This window comes from Chrysochloris asiatica, unplaced genomic scaffold (genome assembly GCF_000296735.1).
Source record: "Chrysochloris asiatica unplaced genomic scaffold, ChrAsi1.0 scaffold00037, whole genome shotgun sequence".
NCBI lineage: Eukaryota > Metazoa > Chordata > Mammalia > Afrosoricida > Chrysochloridae > Chrysochloris > Chrysochloris asiatica.
In genome coordinates, this window is record NW_006408555.1 from 3,229,429 (window position 1) to 3,245,626 (window position 16,198).

Below are 16,198 nucleotides of genomic sequence, written 5' to 3' on the forward strand. Positions count from 1 at the left end.
TAACTTAAGAATTACTGGCATTCTAGAACAGGAAGAATCACACAAGTCCACAGAGCAGATAGTTGAAGAGCTTCTGGAAGAAAATTTTCCTAACATCCTGAAAAGTGAAAAGATAAGCATTCAAGAAGCTCAACAAACCCCAGGAAGGATGGACCCTAAAAGACAATCACCAAGACATATAATAATCAAGCTCTCCAAAATCAAAGATAAGGAGACACTCCTGAAAGCAGCGAGGGAAAAAAAAAAGTGTAATATACAAAGGCAAGCAAATCAGATTAAGCTCAGATCTCTCAACAGAAACCATGCAGGCAAGAAGGCAATGGGGAGACACATAGAAAAAAACAAAAACAAAAAAACTGCCAACCAAGAATCCTCTACCCAGCAAAGTTGTCAATCCAATACGATGATGTAATCAAAACATTCCAGGATAGGCAGAAGCTAAGGGATTTTGCCCAAGTTAACCGTGCTATGAAAAAGATCCTAAAGGAAGTTCTGTGGACTGAGAACCAACAAGAACACACAACAACTACAGAATGACATACATGGCAGCATCAACCTGAACTCAGTCGACAAATGAAAGAGTCAAGAACAGAATAAATTATAAGAACAGATGTTTATCAGTGATGTTTATCAATGATATCAACAGACTGATCTGGGAGGTCAGTCTATGATCAAAACAATTACAATGTTAAAGAAGGTAAACAAAGAGGAACAGAGATCCAGGTGGTGGGAAGGTCAGGTAGATTACAGGATAAAATAGACTGTCTTAAATGGAGGGAAGAATTAATGGAATATAAGGTAACCACAACAATGGGGTTGGGGTGGGGGGCTTAGTTCGGGTGTTGGGGAGGACAATACAAGAAGGAGGGGAAGCAGAAGAACAAAATAGATAGGGGAATACTGAGACAGGTTTGCATGGCCTAAGTGGGACAGAGGTAAACAGTGATGCATGTTCAACCTTGGAACAACAGGGCTCTGGGATACAGGGATCTAGATATAGCTTAAAGACAGAAAATAAAATCAAAATGCTTGGCTGTCTTATGAATATTAGTTTCCCTTGCCTACTATTGTAAAATAGACACTTCAGTGGGCTAGAAAGGAACGTTGGGAAACACGATTAGAGAAAGCTTGTAAGCCTGTCTTCAGACTATAACTGATTGGAATACCTAAAAGGGGTTCTAGAACTTACCCAGTGAAATAGGCCTCGTGCAAAGCCTTTACAGAGTATAGGACCTTAGGTGGAATCTTGAGTCCCATCCAGAACCTTAAGAGGTGGACATTCCCACTAGAAAGGACAAGCAGACCAGCTTGGAACAGCTACAGTGACAGAAGATACATCTTCAAAGAAAGATCACCAGGAAAAACCCAAAACAAAAATGTCAGCATGACTGGCTACTACAAGAATAAACAAGCTGTTTGCCAGGAAGACATCAAGGCTAACAATCAAGTTCTTCCAGGACAAACTCCTCTCTAAGATTGAAATTCAAAGGGAACACACAAACAAGCATGTAAGCTTGCTGGTTGACCACACTGGTCTACTGGTGAGTGGAACAAAGGGAAAGGCAGCAATGAAGAAATGGGCTGAGTTCAACCCCAGTCCATTGACTCCCGTTGACCTGGAGATGAAAAAGAGAAGAAGGGCTGGTTGGTGCAAAGTGTGGTGAGACCTGAGGACACTTGAGCCCATGGACAAGGACATAGCCACAGAGGTCTAGAACCGAGAGTGAAGCATCCAGCTGATAAGAAGTGAGGGGAGATGCACAAGAACCCCCAAACTTGCAGACAGTACCTAGGCTTGAAGGCTTGATAATCAGAACTCGATTAGAGGAAGATTACAAAAAAAAAAAAAAAACAATTTTTTTTTTTTGATAAAGGAAACAAGAGTAAATAAATTGCTGCAATTTGATGAACCTGACCTATAAGCAAAGGTTGTTACTCTAAATACCAACAAAGAGGGAAGGAGTCTTCACATCAATGCTATCCCCACTGTACACAGGGTAGACAGGGATGGGCAACTTAGACATTGGCTACCTAAAATTAAAGGGCGATAAAGGCACTAAGTGACTGGCTTACAAGGTTTCAAGAGGGAGTTTAGTTTGAGTTTGGGGAGATACAATAAAACATTTTTTTTTTAAAAAGTATGGTAGGAAGAAAGAGTCCCCACTGAACAGATTTCATCTTGTCTAGATGGGTCTAGTGAAAAGAAATGGGGGTAAGACTCGTATGATTCAATAATGAGTAATTGTTATCATGACTAATTGTGACTGTCACAATTGTAAAGGTAGAAGAAGTTCTGTAACAAAACCAGGGCAGTGGTTAATCTTACAGTCCAGACACAGAGGACCCTAGGACCATCAAGGGAGAAGCTCACAAGCAGAATCAGGGACCTTATCCAAAAAAGCAGCGACACCAGAGACGGAGACAGAGATGGGGACATGGAGAGAGGGAACAGCTGAGGACTCTAGATTCATGGGAAGAGAGGGACTAAGAGCTAGTGGCCAGGAGGCAGACTTGCAGAATGTGCCCTTTGGAGATGTAAATTATTATATATGCCTGAGTGGTGGTTTATTTTTGGTTTTTTAAAGCTAAAGTGGATAATGGAGCTCTGGTAGCGTAGTGGTTACGAATTGGGCTATGAACCTTAAGGTTAGCAGTTCGAAACTACCAGCTGTTCCATGGAAGAAAGAGGAGGTTTTCTGCTCCCTTAAAGATTTACAGCCTCAGATACCCTGTACAGGGTCGCTGTGAGTAGAAACCGACTCTACAGCACATAGCCATCAAAGTAGGCAGAAAGAAATACATGGAGGGGATTATAATCATTGTAATGAAACAAGGTGTATGATTTATTGAATGTAAAACTGATGATCTGCTCTGTAAACTTTTACTCAATCCACAATAAAAACCTTTAAAAAAAAAAACAGAGGGTGGAAACAGACCAGAGCTGCCAGGGTTTGGAGAAGGAAGGAGAATTATGAGGGTGTTGGAACTTCTCTGTATTAAAGGGGACTGATCAACCAGTAAAAGACGGTAATGGGAAAATAGAATCTATCATTTAGTGGGTTCCAATGCACTGACGTTAGGATCCGGCTAGTGATACAGAACAATGGGGGATGGGCATATAGGCACGCTCTGCATTTTCTTTGCAAGTTTTCTGTAAATCTGAAATTGCTCTAAGATAAACGTCAGTGAGGTCTGTTAGTCATCCCCTTTATTGGTAGCCTTTGCAGCCGACCAGGCACCTTAGCTTTCAGTGAGTTTGCAGGGACCAGATGGTCCTGGTTCTCATGCTCAGCCTCAGCTGGGTGGGCCAGAATCAAGAGCTGAGAAACTGTGAGGGTAGGAACCTCCAGAGGCCCAGCGACTTTCTACAAACTGGCTGTCCTTCCAAATCCTCCCCCACCCCACCCCCATATGATGTTCACTAACCAGGGGTATTACCAGGACTGGTGTTACCCACTGGGATAACTCACATTGTCTGAACTCACTTCCCCTAGCTCTCACCCGAGGGCCTCCTTCCCTACCAGACCATACAGAATCCTTAGGAATAATACATGACAAATGGAGTTGTAAATTGCATAAATGTAATATTCATTATATTATATGAATACAAAAACAAAGTTGCAAAAACAAAGTTGTTTTGTAAAATCTTTGTACGTTGAATTGCATTATTACTAACTGAATGGAAGCCTTTTTGTTTTTCTCCTTTTTAATGACTACTACATTCACAAAAAAGTTACAGATCCGGTTTCTCAAATACTATGTATCACCATGTTATAGCTGCAACACCAGAAATTTTGACAAAATGTACAACTATAACAAAAACCGAGAAAACGAGACCCAGAGCAGCGCCATAACTGGGTAATGAGAGCAGCTCTGACCAGAGGGCACTGTTGCGGTTGTCAGGTGCCATCAAGCGACCCTGTATGAGGGTTCCGAGGAGCGGCTGCTGAGTCTCAACTGCTGACATTGCCGTTCAAACCATCCCTATGGCCGAGTGCTTCTCCTACAGTGCCACGTGAGCAGGAACCTTGTGAGGATGTTGATACATGTATGCTGGGTGTATGAACCATGTTTTTGTTTTATAGCTAACTGCAAAGATATTTCTGTTCAAAAAATAAGAAATTTTTGCTGAAAACACTACGCAAAAATCTTAGTCCTTTTAGTGTCACACCCCTCTCACAGTGACACCTACTGGGGTCCACATCCCCCGCACTCCCTAGTAATACCACTGACCAACCACCGCATTTTAAATGCTGGATTGGCCTTAGGAGAGATTCCCAATGGACATGAAGTGGTCATCAGAGCTGTTTACCCAGCAGTTTCAGGCCTCCAGCATTCTAGGTACATGCAGGGTACACTTGGGTCCCCCACGGCTGGCCAGGTCATGAATGTTAAGTGTAACAGGTAAGTACCATGCCAGGAAATACATACAGATTGGCAGTATCAGACCCTCCCCAGCTCCTCCTCCCTCTGGTATGGGGTAATCACAGTGGTGGCTGCTCTGTCAGTCTGGGACCTGACTGACCACAGAGAAGAGCCATTGTCCTGCTCTTATTTGGCAGGAAGTGTGGGCAAAACTTCAGCCTCTGTTGTTGAGGTTCAAGGCTGTGCATCACCACAGCAAGAGGGGGATGTTATCAGGTGTCCAACTGGAAAAACTGAGGAGGATGGTGTCACATTAAATGCTGTTGTTGTTAAGGGCAATTGAGTTGGTTCCAACTCATAGCAACCCTATATAGGATTTCTGAGGAACGAACGGCTGGTGAACTTGAACTGCTGACCTTGTGGTTCAAATCAACCTTGCAGTCCAGCACATTAACCCAGAGTGCCACACCAGGACTCCTAAATAGGCATGGAAAAATGGGATTAAACAGTCTTGGCTTCCTCTACTCCCAGTCCTCCTACCAGCACCAGTGACTACAGGGTCGGCTGTAGTCACAATAATCCCATGTGTGTCCAAGTAGAACTGTGCTCCACAGGGTTTGGGGTTTTTTTTAAGCTTTTATTGTGAATTGAGTGATAGTTTACATGGGGGGACATCAGCTTTACACTCATCCATCATTTCACTGCTATGATTACAATCCCCTCCATGCTTCATCAATTAATAGTATTTGCTTCTAGTCCCTCTGTTTTTTGTTTTGTTTTTTTGGATGTACACCAAAACACTCAGGATTATGCAATCATTCAAACACCCAAAGAGTATACCCCGCAAGCCTGCCCCCTGGCCACCAGTACACAGCCCCTCTCCCTCCATGAGACTTGAGTGCCCAGCGCTCCATCTCCCCAGGTCATCATCTCTGCCTTCATCTCTGGCGTCACTGCTTCTCTTAACAGGATCCCACACTCCACTCCTGCTCTTCTCCCTTGATGGTCCCACAGGGTTTCAGAGGTGGATCTCCAGGTCTTTCTGCCAAAGTGCCTCTGGGTGAACTCCAACCTCTAACCTTTGGGTTAACAGCCGAGCATGTGAACCCTGATATTATCACCAGCACAGCACCAGGAAGTCTCACTCCAGTCTCACTCCAGCTCAGTGAGGTGGGCATGAAGACCCCCATCTTCAGATGAGGGAGCAGAGTCCTGGGAAGAGCAGTGGCTCCTCAGGGGCACCCATGCATCCCCAAGGGCACCCAGAGGCCCCCAACTGCTCCACCCCAGTCTCTTGCATGTCACACAATTGGCATGCAGAGGACAAGAAGTTCAGGAGGAGTTAGGGCCTGCACCTCCAGCATCTGTCTGCCTCCTGTGCTCAGCCTAGAAGGACATCTGACGAGACTCCTACCCGACCACAGAAAAATCACTCTGGTAAATTGCATCAGTTTTCCCAGGATCCTGGCTCTCACCCTCACTCGCCGGCTGCATGACCTTGGCACTGGCTTCAATGCTGTGAACTCAGCTTCCTCCTCTTCCACCTCCTCACCACAGGGGTGGGGGTAAGACCTAAGGGTTTGACAAAGTAGGCTGAAACGTGGCCCTCAAAAGCTGCATCCGCATCCTAATCCCTGGAACCAGCAGCTGTGACGTTATTTGGAAAAGAGATCTTTGCAGATTTAATCCATGAAGGCACGTAAGATGAGGTCGTCCTGTACTAACTGGTGGTGGTGGTGTGTTGTGGAGTCTGTTCTGACCCTGCATACATACGATTGCTATAAATCTGTACAGGAGCAGAAAGCCTCATCTTTCTCCTGTGGACCAGCTGGAAGTTTCAAACTGCTGACCTTGAGGTTAGCAGCCCGACTTGTAGTAGTATGCTACCAGAGCTCCTTCCTATAATAACCGGGAGGGCCCTAAGCCCAGTAACAATTGTCCTTGTAAGAGAAGGGGAGCGATGGTGAGCCTGGAGCAGTGTTGCCACACAACCTGGAGCAGCCAAAGCTGCAGGAAATGCCCAGGAGGGAATGCAGCCCAGCGCACACCTTGATTTTGGACTTCGGAGGTAAGTCCCTGTTGTTTGAAGCCACTTCGTTTGGTGACCTTGCTACAGTAGTTCCAGGACACCCACACAGCCACTCTGAAGGCAAGTGTATTCAGTTACGGTGACTGTTCTTCACCCCACAAGTGTGCACTGAGCAGCTGGCATTGCCGGCGTTACCAGTAGCTTAGGTGTAGCCTGGGAAGTCACAATGACAGGTGTTAGCTGTACTCATCATTGCTGGCCTTTTTAGGAGTCGCCCTCAGGGAGGTGTCTGAAACACAGTAAATATCAACCCAGAGCCAGCACAGTGAGCTTTGGATGCCCACAAGCCACAAGTAGTGCCCCTCTGTCCCCTTCCTCTGTCTGGGTGCCTCTCCATCTCTGAAGCCCATCTTGCATGTGTGGACTGCTCCAACCTCAGAGTCAGTGGTCCCTGAACCTCAGCCCCTGGGAGCCTGGCTCTTCTTTCCAACATGGCCAGAAACAGGGCAGATCTAACCTTGAGTGCCATCCCCCAGGGCTTCCACAGAGAATTCACAGCCAGTTCTGGGATTATGATTCTGAGCTGTCCTTTCCAAGAAGACCTGATACCTGGAGTGGAAAGAGCCTTGCTAGTGAGGAGATGGACTGGCAGGTCACTCAGGGCCTAACACAGAACTAGCCAGGCTGCTGAGAACATACCCAGCCCATAGGCCTCTCTGGACCTCAGCTTCCCCATCTACAGGCTGGGTCTTAGGAGGACCTCTCCTGCCTAACAAAGGCTATTACTATAGTCATCGTCTGCAAAGTAGACGATGTCCGAGTCAGGGGTTCTCCTTAAAGAACAAGTCCCTGCACAGGGTCCTATGATGTGTGGCTGACGCTGACTGTGGGAACAGGCCCCGGACTGCTCCCCATGATCCCCTGCTCTTAGCACAGCACCATTCCCCTTTGGTTTCAGTGAAACCAGACAAGACTTCTCTGCCATTCCCTTTGGGGGTAGGTTTCTTAGATGAGTTGGCAGGGACCACGAGGCAGGTTGTGTCCAACTCTAGTCCTGGGAGGCCACGTGGCCACAAAGGAGAAAGCGCCTGGGAAGCTATTTCTTTGTGAAGATTCCTAAAAGTGAGCATTCTTGACCAAAGGTCTTGGGATCTGGACTAACATTTTGGCTCTTTCTGGTGGAGGGGATGGCATGGGTTGTGGTGCAGAGAGGTGATGACAGGCTGGGGGTGGGGCTGGGGAGAAAATGAAAGAGAAAGAGGAATGCAATCTTCCTGCCAGCACCTGGGACTAGAGCAACCCCAACACTCTACTGCAAACTGCCCACACGCAGTGACGGACAGTATTCTGAGCCACATGGTTTTGCTGGAAGTAAACAGAGCAGTGTGCGAACTCTGTCAGGAAGATGTGCAGAAACGTGCTCGACTGTTAGGTTCTGAAAAGTTCTGCAAGTTTCGAGGTGCCACTAGCAGTGCACACACACATGTACCCCCACTGTCGTCAAGTTGTGACTTATAGCAAGCCTGTAGGACAGAGGAGAACTGCCCCCGAGATTCTCCAAGGCTGCCATCTTTATGGAAGCTCAGTGCTACATCTTTTGGCTGGTGGGTTTAAACTACCAACCTTTTGGTTAGTGGCCAAGCATTTTAACCACTGCACCACCAGGGCTCCTTCATTAGCAGGGCAGAAGACAGATATAAAGTAAAATGGAAAAGCTCCAAGCCCAAGTTTTCCTGGCCAGAGCAATCCCCCACTCACCCTCTCACCCCACCCCAAAGATACACATGAGGAAGCAGGTGGCCACATTCTCTCATGTCTAGCTTCTCAGCATGTCTAGCTTCTTAGTCTCAGGCAAGACCTATGGTGGCCCAGGGGCTCTAGGGGCCAACCCAGCTGAGGGTCGCAGCCTCACTACCTGGCCCCCTGAGAGCTGAGTCTTGGTACATACAAACCCAGAGCCTCCACTCCATGCCCCTAGAAATGCTTCCCTCTCCCTTGTACACCAGGAGCCCTCCGGCCTTCCTCCTCGGGGAGGCAGACGGGATGTTCTGAGCTAGGCCCTTGTTCACACTGAGGGGACTGTTCTCTAGCACAGCCGCCCAACCACAGCGTGATTTAATCCATCCCACATGGGGTCCTGGGAGACGCTGACCTCTGCCCATTAACCCCAAGACCTGAGCTGGGAAAGAACTACCGTCTGAGTCCTGATAACCCCCTGACATAATCCAACTGGACCCAAGCAGCCTGCAGAGATGGGCAATGACAGGTCCTTTTAGGGTCAAGTCAGGGGGCGCCAAGGACAGCCCCCACATGACCGGGCCCCAGGACAGCTGCCACTGTGCCCCAACATGCCTTTGTGCCTCAAAGCTGAGACACCCCCCACAAGGATCATTTGCTGACCCTGCTCATTTTTCTTCCAGCACTGTGCAGACAATATAAAACCGATGCAGTGCTAAAAAGGGACACCATGCAGAAGACAAAACCACCAGCCATGTCAACCACACCAAACCCAGTCCAAAAGGAATTTCTCCCACGGACGAGACATGCTCCTAGGTCTCAGGAACCGAACAGTTACTGCCTCAAGTCAGTCAGCTATCAAAGCTGTAGTTGGAGGTCTTGGAAATTCCAACTTCTCTGACCTCAGTTTCCTCAACTGCAAAATGGGCACCAAAACAGGGTCGCCTTCCAGGGGGTTGTGAGGATGGAGCAAGCGCATGCCCAGAGAGTACTAGATGAGGACCTGCCACTAGGTTTGCGATGGCCCCAGGGACTGCATGTCCCTGGTTGGGGGTAGGGGTCCATCCTAGGAGCTGTCAACAGTCATTAGCTTAAAACATAGAAAAGGGGGCTGTCAAAAGTGCGAAGAAAAACTGCATTCTCTTTCCATGGTTCCGGCTTTGTCTTGTGTCACAGCACAAGCCAGCCGGGCTCATCGAGCAATCAGGGAGTGTCAGCAAAGATCATCTGAATCACCTGTGCAGAATGACCAATCCCACCACTGTACCTGAAATACACCTGGGAGGTCAGGTGGCCGGCCACAGGACGGAGATGGGGCTTCATGTGGTGGGGGTGATGAAGGACTGGTACCCCAGGGCAGAGCTCGAAGGCACAGCCTGATAAGCACAGGTCTTCCTGACCATTTTTCCTGTCTTATCTCCACTGAATGATGCTCACATATCATCAGCCCTGCCTGGAGTGATGGATGGTCTTGGTGAGCCAGCTTGCTCCCACCCCATGTGCTAACCCTCCAGACCACCCACAAGGCAGGGTCTCTTGGGTTGAAACGTAAGCACCCCAGATTTCCCTCCTGGAGCTTCACACACTGACACACATACCTGTGTGTATACACATGAAGGCACATTAATACATACGTGTATATGTACATATGCACACACAGGTATGCACGCGCACACGCACACACGGCAGGTTACTGCTTTGAGTCCAACAACTCTCAAAGCTTGAAATTCAGCACGTGCGTTCCCTGTAACTTGCCCAAGAGCTCCAGGGCCGGCCAGATGCTGAGGTGATAACAAATATGCTGTACATCTTTAGGGGATTCGTGTTCAACTCCACAGGGGCTGAGAAACCCCCAGAGCTGTTCTACACGAGGACACAAGCTGCCAGCCACCACCCCGAAAGGCCTGCCCGTCCTGTCTGGGTCTGCTCCGAGCACAGATGACGCAGACCTTCCATTTCCCGGGAAAGCTGGGGTTCCTCTCCCCAAAGGCCTTCAAAGGCCCTCAGAAACAGTGCAGTGACGCTGCAGAGTTCTGCCAGGCACTCCACCTTCAAGTCATAAACTTCCTGTACAGCAAATGAGAACAAGCTTCATATCCTCAAGTTATGAGATGAATGTGGACGCGTCCCATGGGCAAGCAGATAAACAGCAGGCTCTGGGATCCCCGCCCCCCGAAAATACCCATTTGTTCTGGCCTCTCCTGGGACGCCTGAATGCCTGTCTCAAGCCCCAGCCATCTCCGGGGAAATGACAAACACCGGATGGGACCCACGGACCCCAGGGTCCGGATGCCCACCATGCCGCACTGTTTATATTTGATGCCGTCCTAGAAGAAAAATGTGAGAACACACTTCCACAAATATGGTGGCCAACTGCAGTCTGGTGCCAGGGAGGCCCAACACAATAGGGGAAGGGGGCACAGGCGGAGCGGAAGGATAGGGCTGGGGCTGACCCGGAGGATGGAACAGGCAGGCTCGGCCCTCCCCTCCGTTCTTGGGCCAGAGACTGCCAAGAGGGGCTGAGGTTCTATCTCCCCGACCTGTCCTTTCTGGGACCACTCATACCTCACTTGGCCCACCGAGTCATGTGCACCAAACCCAGGGTTCACTCTGCATGGATCAGTTGGCCATTCAACATGGACATGCAAGAGTCTTCATGGAAATAAGTAATTACAGCTCCTTCTGGAAGCAAACCTTTCATTTTGTTGAAATGCTAAATGCTTGCCCCATTGAAGAAGGGATGCCAGAAAGGTCAGAAACTTAATAACACGTCCCACTGGCTAGCACTTGGCTGCATGACCACAGTCAGCTACAAGGGAGGCTTGGAAATGGACTTTTTCTTTCTGAGCAGCTTAAACCAAGGGGCATGTATAGAGGGGGGGTTCTGCATGGTGCAAACAGTTAATGTGTGCAGCAGCTGCTAACTAACAGGCTGGCCCACCCAGAGGTACCTCCAAAGAAAGGCCTGGGGATCAACTTTCAAAAACTCAACCACTGAAGCCCCTGTGGCGCAGTCTGCTCTGCCCTGAGTAGGAGTCTCACCTCCAGGACAGGGGATGGCCACTGGAGGAAGCAGCCATCTTGGCCTCGACTGTATGATGGGGGCCGAGAGATTTCCAGCATCTTTTCATTAAGGTCCATGTGACACTGTAGGATAAGCACTGAACCAAAAGTTGGTTAAACTGCAAGGTTGGCAGTTCAAATTCACCAGCTACTCCTTGGAAACCCTATACAGGGTTGCTATGAGTTGAAACCAACTTGACTGTACTTAACAAGAGCATTCATATAGATTTCCATTTTTAAAATATCCTCTCTAGGTTGCAGACTCTGAGGTTCACAGAGGGCAGTAAATTGAACTGCCCCAAACACAAGGCTTCTCTAGAGCCAGCCCAAGCCCCTAAGCAGTGAGTGGGGAGTGGGGAGGCACTTGCTCCTATTGACACAGGGAAGTTCAGTGAAGCTGGAACTCTAGGCACAAGAGGGCACGGGACACATGATGTCCCCATGTCACCAGTGAGGAGACCACAATCACCAAGAGCAGAGCAGAGGCTCTCAGAAAGGTGACTGCCATGAGGGGAGGCACCCAGGAGGTCCTCTACAGCGCCCATTCCCGCCTCTCACCACCTACAGGAAGGACAACAGCAGACGAAGGAAGGAATCGCAGATGTCTGGCTCTTCTCCCCAGCCCACCCTGTTCCCACTGGGGGAGGGAGGCAGACAAGCAGGCTGGCAAGTGTGAGGGCAGAGGTGGGGCAGCCCCCTGAAAGCAGACTAACTGCACCCACTAATCCCCACCCCCAGGCTCATTGCCCAGCCCTTCATCCATGGCATCATCCAGCAGTCAGTGCCCACGACGGGCGGGTGACGGTGGGTCCCCGGAAGGCTCTGACCCAGCTCAGATCCCACCGAGTTCAGAAGGCCACAGGACTGAACCTCTAAGCAGAAGCTGCCACTGGCTCTGTTTAGGATTCTAGAGCTGCCCCACAATAGCTTGTGCTCTGAGAGATTGGTGGATGCTGGTGTTCTGTGCACTCAGCTGCCCCTGCAAGCTTCAGGCACTCCTGGGTGAGCTAGTAGAGTTCAGGGCCATGCTGGAGGGTGGCATCTCATCAAGGAGTAGCCCAGCGCCAGCCAGGGCTCACAATCACCTGTCATCATGTCTCCTGACACCACGCCCAGGTCCTGGAGGGGAGCACAGTGGACCTACTGCGTACCAAGCCCTCAGCAGCTCTTGCCCACGGCCCAGGAGGCAACAGTCAGCAGACCTCTGGGTATGCTGGACTCCAGGCGCGGGAGGCACAGGGGAAAAGGAAACTCCAGGAGGCTACATGAGAGGTGCTGGTCAGCCCGGGTGCGGCCTGAGAAGCCACCACCTGGTACAGGCACCTGGAGCGCTCCGGGGACATCAAATATACACAACAACAACAACAAAAGCCCTGTTGCTGCCCAGCCAACTCTGTCTCATCACGATCCTGTAACACAGTAGAACTGCCTCCAGACAGTTTCCAAGGCTCTGGTCGTTATGGAAGCACACTGCTTATCTTATTCCAGCAGAGCGGCTGGGGGGTTTGAACTGACAACCTTTCATTTACCGGCCAAGTACCTTAACCACTGCCCTACCAGGGCTCCTCCGGGGACAGCTGTAAAAACATAAGATTAACGTGTGTCCCACACAGAGCCAAAAAATAGCTGCACCAAGGCATGGTATGGTCCAGGCAGGCTGCGCTTTCTCCCTCCTTTCCCTAACCTATAGGAGTCCCATGGTTATGCACTGGACTGCTAACCTAAAGGTTCCCAAGATGAAAGCTGAGGGAGTTTACCTCTGTAAAGGTTTACATCCTTGGAAATCCTGGGGAGCAGTTCTCCTCTGGCCTAGAGCATCACTAGGAGTTGGAGTCCATTCAAAGACAGTGGGTTTTCCCTTATCTGTAGTTTTATAAATGCAAAAACATCCTTATAGCAAGAAAAGAGCAGTAAAAAGAACTGTGGATTTTTAAAAAAACACAAAAATGTATCCAGGAGGAAAACAGGAATTCTCTACTTGCTGTACAATTTTTCTATCCACCTAGAACTGCTCCAGTATGGCACTTGAGAATAAGTACTGGACTGCGAACCACAAGATCAGTGGTTCAAGTCCACCACCCGCTCCCTCAGAAACCCTAAACAGGGTTGCTGTGAGTTGGAACTGAATCGTAGCACTTAAAACCAAAATAAAACAAAAAAAGTTCTAAAAAGTGAAGTCTTATTTTAAACATGCAAAAGTCACTAAAACATCCAAAAAGACATCAGAAATGTTTCCCCATTCTGTGGACCCAGAAGGGGACCTGGTTGGCCAGCAGTGTGGGGAGACCTGGGGACTCCTGGGCCCAGAGTCAGTGGCGTGGCCACAGAGGACTAGAGTGGAGAGTGAAGCTACCAGCTGATAGGAAGAGAGGGCATATGCACAAGAACACCCACACTTGCAGATAGTACCCACGTGACCTGGCCCCAATGAATGGATGATCAGAACTCAACAAGGAGAAGAAAGAAGAGGAAAAAAAAAGAGTGATCTGATACAATTTGATGAACTTGTCCTACACCTATGGATGCAGTAACCCAAAAGAGGGAACAAATCCTTACAGCAAGAAACATTCCCACCCCCTCCACACACAGAGTAGACAGTAGACGTTATGTAGCAAGGAAGGGAGTGATTAACTCTTCAGTGTAGGAGCGGAGGTCTCTAGGACCATCAATGGAGAAGAGCCGAGAGCGAGAGCAGGACCCTACCCAGAGAAGCAGTGAGGCCCGAGATAGAGGCAGAGACGATGACGTGGAGTGATGACGCGGCTGGGGACTTTGGATCCAGAGAGGCAGAGGGACTTGGGGCTGAAAACTGAGGGGGGCGGGAAGTGTAGGGGGCAGGTTTATAGGGTATAGCCTTTGGTCGGTTGATGATGCATGGAGGGGATTGGAACCATGGCAATGAAACGATATACAATGGAATGAATGTAAAACTAAAGTTCTCTCATGCAAACTATCATATAATTCACAATAAAACATGAAAAAAAAATTTCTCTCCAGAAGAGTCAGCTCAACAATAGTACAGGGGTTTCCAGGCACTGAATCCTTCCCAGCAGTTCCCACCTCCTGGACACCTATGGCCCATCAGGTGACACGTCACTACGTATTTGAGTGTCTACTGGTGTCTGTCAGCTTACCAGCTATGATAACCCACTGCCAACAGCCCCTTCAGACAGCAGCCCCTCCCAATGCCCAGCCAGCCCCATGCCAACTGTTCATCCACACCTGTGCCTCTGGTGACAGGCCACGTAGCCACCAGAAGCTCGGTCTTGTTTGGAAATAGGAGTCTTTGCAGACTTCATTAGTTACGATTACTGCAGCAGGGTGTGCCCTGCATCCAATCACTGGGGTTCTTAGAAGAGGAGACATACACAGAGGAGAAGGCAGAGACTGGAGCAATGCAACCACAAGCCAAGGAATGCTTGGGGTTATGCAGCTAGCTTAGACCAGGAAGGCTCCTCCAATGCTCAGACCTTGATTTCAGACATGTGGCCTCCAGAACTGGATGGACTCATCCCTGCCATCTGAGTCACCCAGCTTGTGGGAATTTGTTACAACAGCCCCAGAAAACACACTCTGGGCAAAATGGTGTGAAAAAGGGTTTCCTTACTTCTTTCTTGCATTTTTTCCTGTTGTCAGTCAGGTGTCTGAAATTCTCACTCTCTCTACCTTCACCCCATCAGCACCTGCTCTTGACAAAGGTGGCATTCATTACCAGGCCTCAGGAAGGTCAGGGACAATGAGGCAGTATGTCGCAAAGAGACGGAGCAGAGGTTAACAGTGGGTTCTGGAAAGCCCACTTAGGACCTGTAGTTGCTTTGACCAGAACTGTCCATGTGCCCTGAGCCCCAGCAAGGACAGTCCCAAGCACACACTCAGGAAAACGCACCCACACATTCCCTAAGTGCATGAGTGAGAACGCGCAGGGCAGTGCTACTTGTATTCACCCAAAGCTAGAACCACCAAAGGCCCATAGACAGGACTGAGAATGGATAACTCCAGGAACTGTGCTTGTAACAGCTGGGAAGGCAGCCCAGAGAATCCCACACCAGCTCTGCGATGGATTTGGATACCGTCTATGAATTTTCTCTAAGCACGGAACTAGGATCAAACCTTAAGCAGCATGAATTTAGAGCCACTTCCCAGAACTTTTCAGCTGGGTGGTGACCAACCATACTGTGTAACCTTGGGCAAGTTACTTACACTCTCAGTGCCTTCATCTCCTCCTTCCTATCAGAATGGTACCCATACAGTCGTACCAACTAACATGATAAAGGAGGGTAATGACTGGAGCTCTGATGATTGTGAAGTGGATCTGACAGGGCTGGCACAGAGCAATGATCATGATAATGACAATGAGGCAGTGTGAGCCCCAGCTGCTAACCAACAGGACTCAGGTTCCAGTCCACCAGAGACACCTTGAAAGAAAGGCCTGCCAATCTACGTCTGAAAACTCAGTCAGCACTCCACTCTGATGCATACGGAGGCACCATGAGTCAGGATAAGCTCGTCAGTAACTGGCTTCGCTTGCTTGCTTACTTGTGGAGCAGTAGACAGGGTTTACAGACTAAGCAATCCGCAGCCACTCACTGTGTGGTCCTAGGGGAGTCACTTGGCCTCCCCATCTTCAAACCAAGTTGTTGTTGGGCTACTGAGCAGAGGGCAGCCGCATGAGATGATTCCTCAGTGGGCAAAGGTTTTTCATGTTCATGGTTATTGCGTTTATTCTAGTGGCCATTAGGCAAACAAAATCAGACCCATCATATTTGGAGATAATTTCCTTTGAAGCATCAGTAAGAATCCAGGTGGAACAACAGGACTCTCGGTACGGACTGAGCATGTGGGACTTGGAAGCAGTTAGGCTGTGTCCTCCTTCAGCCCCATCTCCTATGTCTCTGTAACTGTGGTCACCTCTCTCCATTCCAGCAGACCTGCTCAGGCCCTACTCAGGATAAATACACCCATGTCCTCAGCCTGCTGGGCACCTTATAAAAGGTCCCTTAGAAG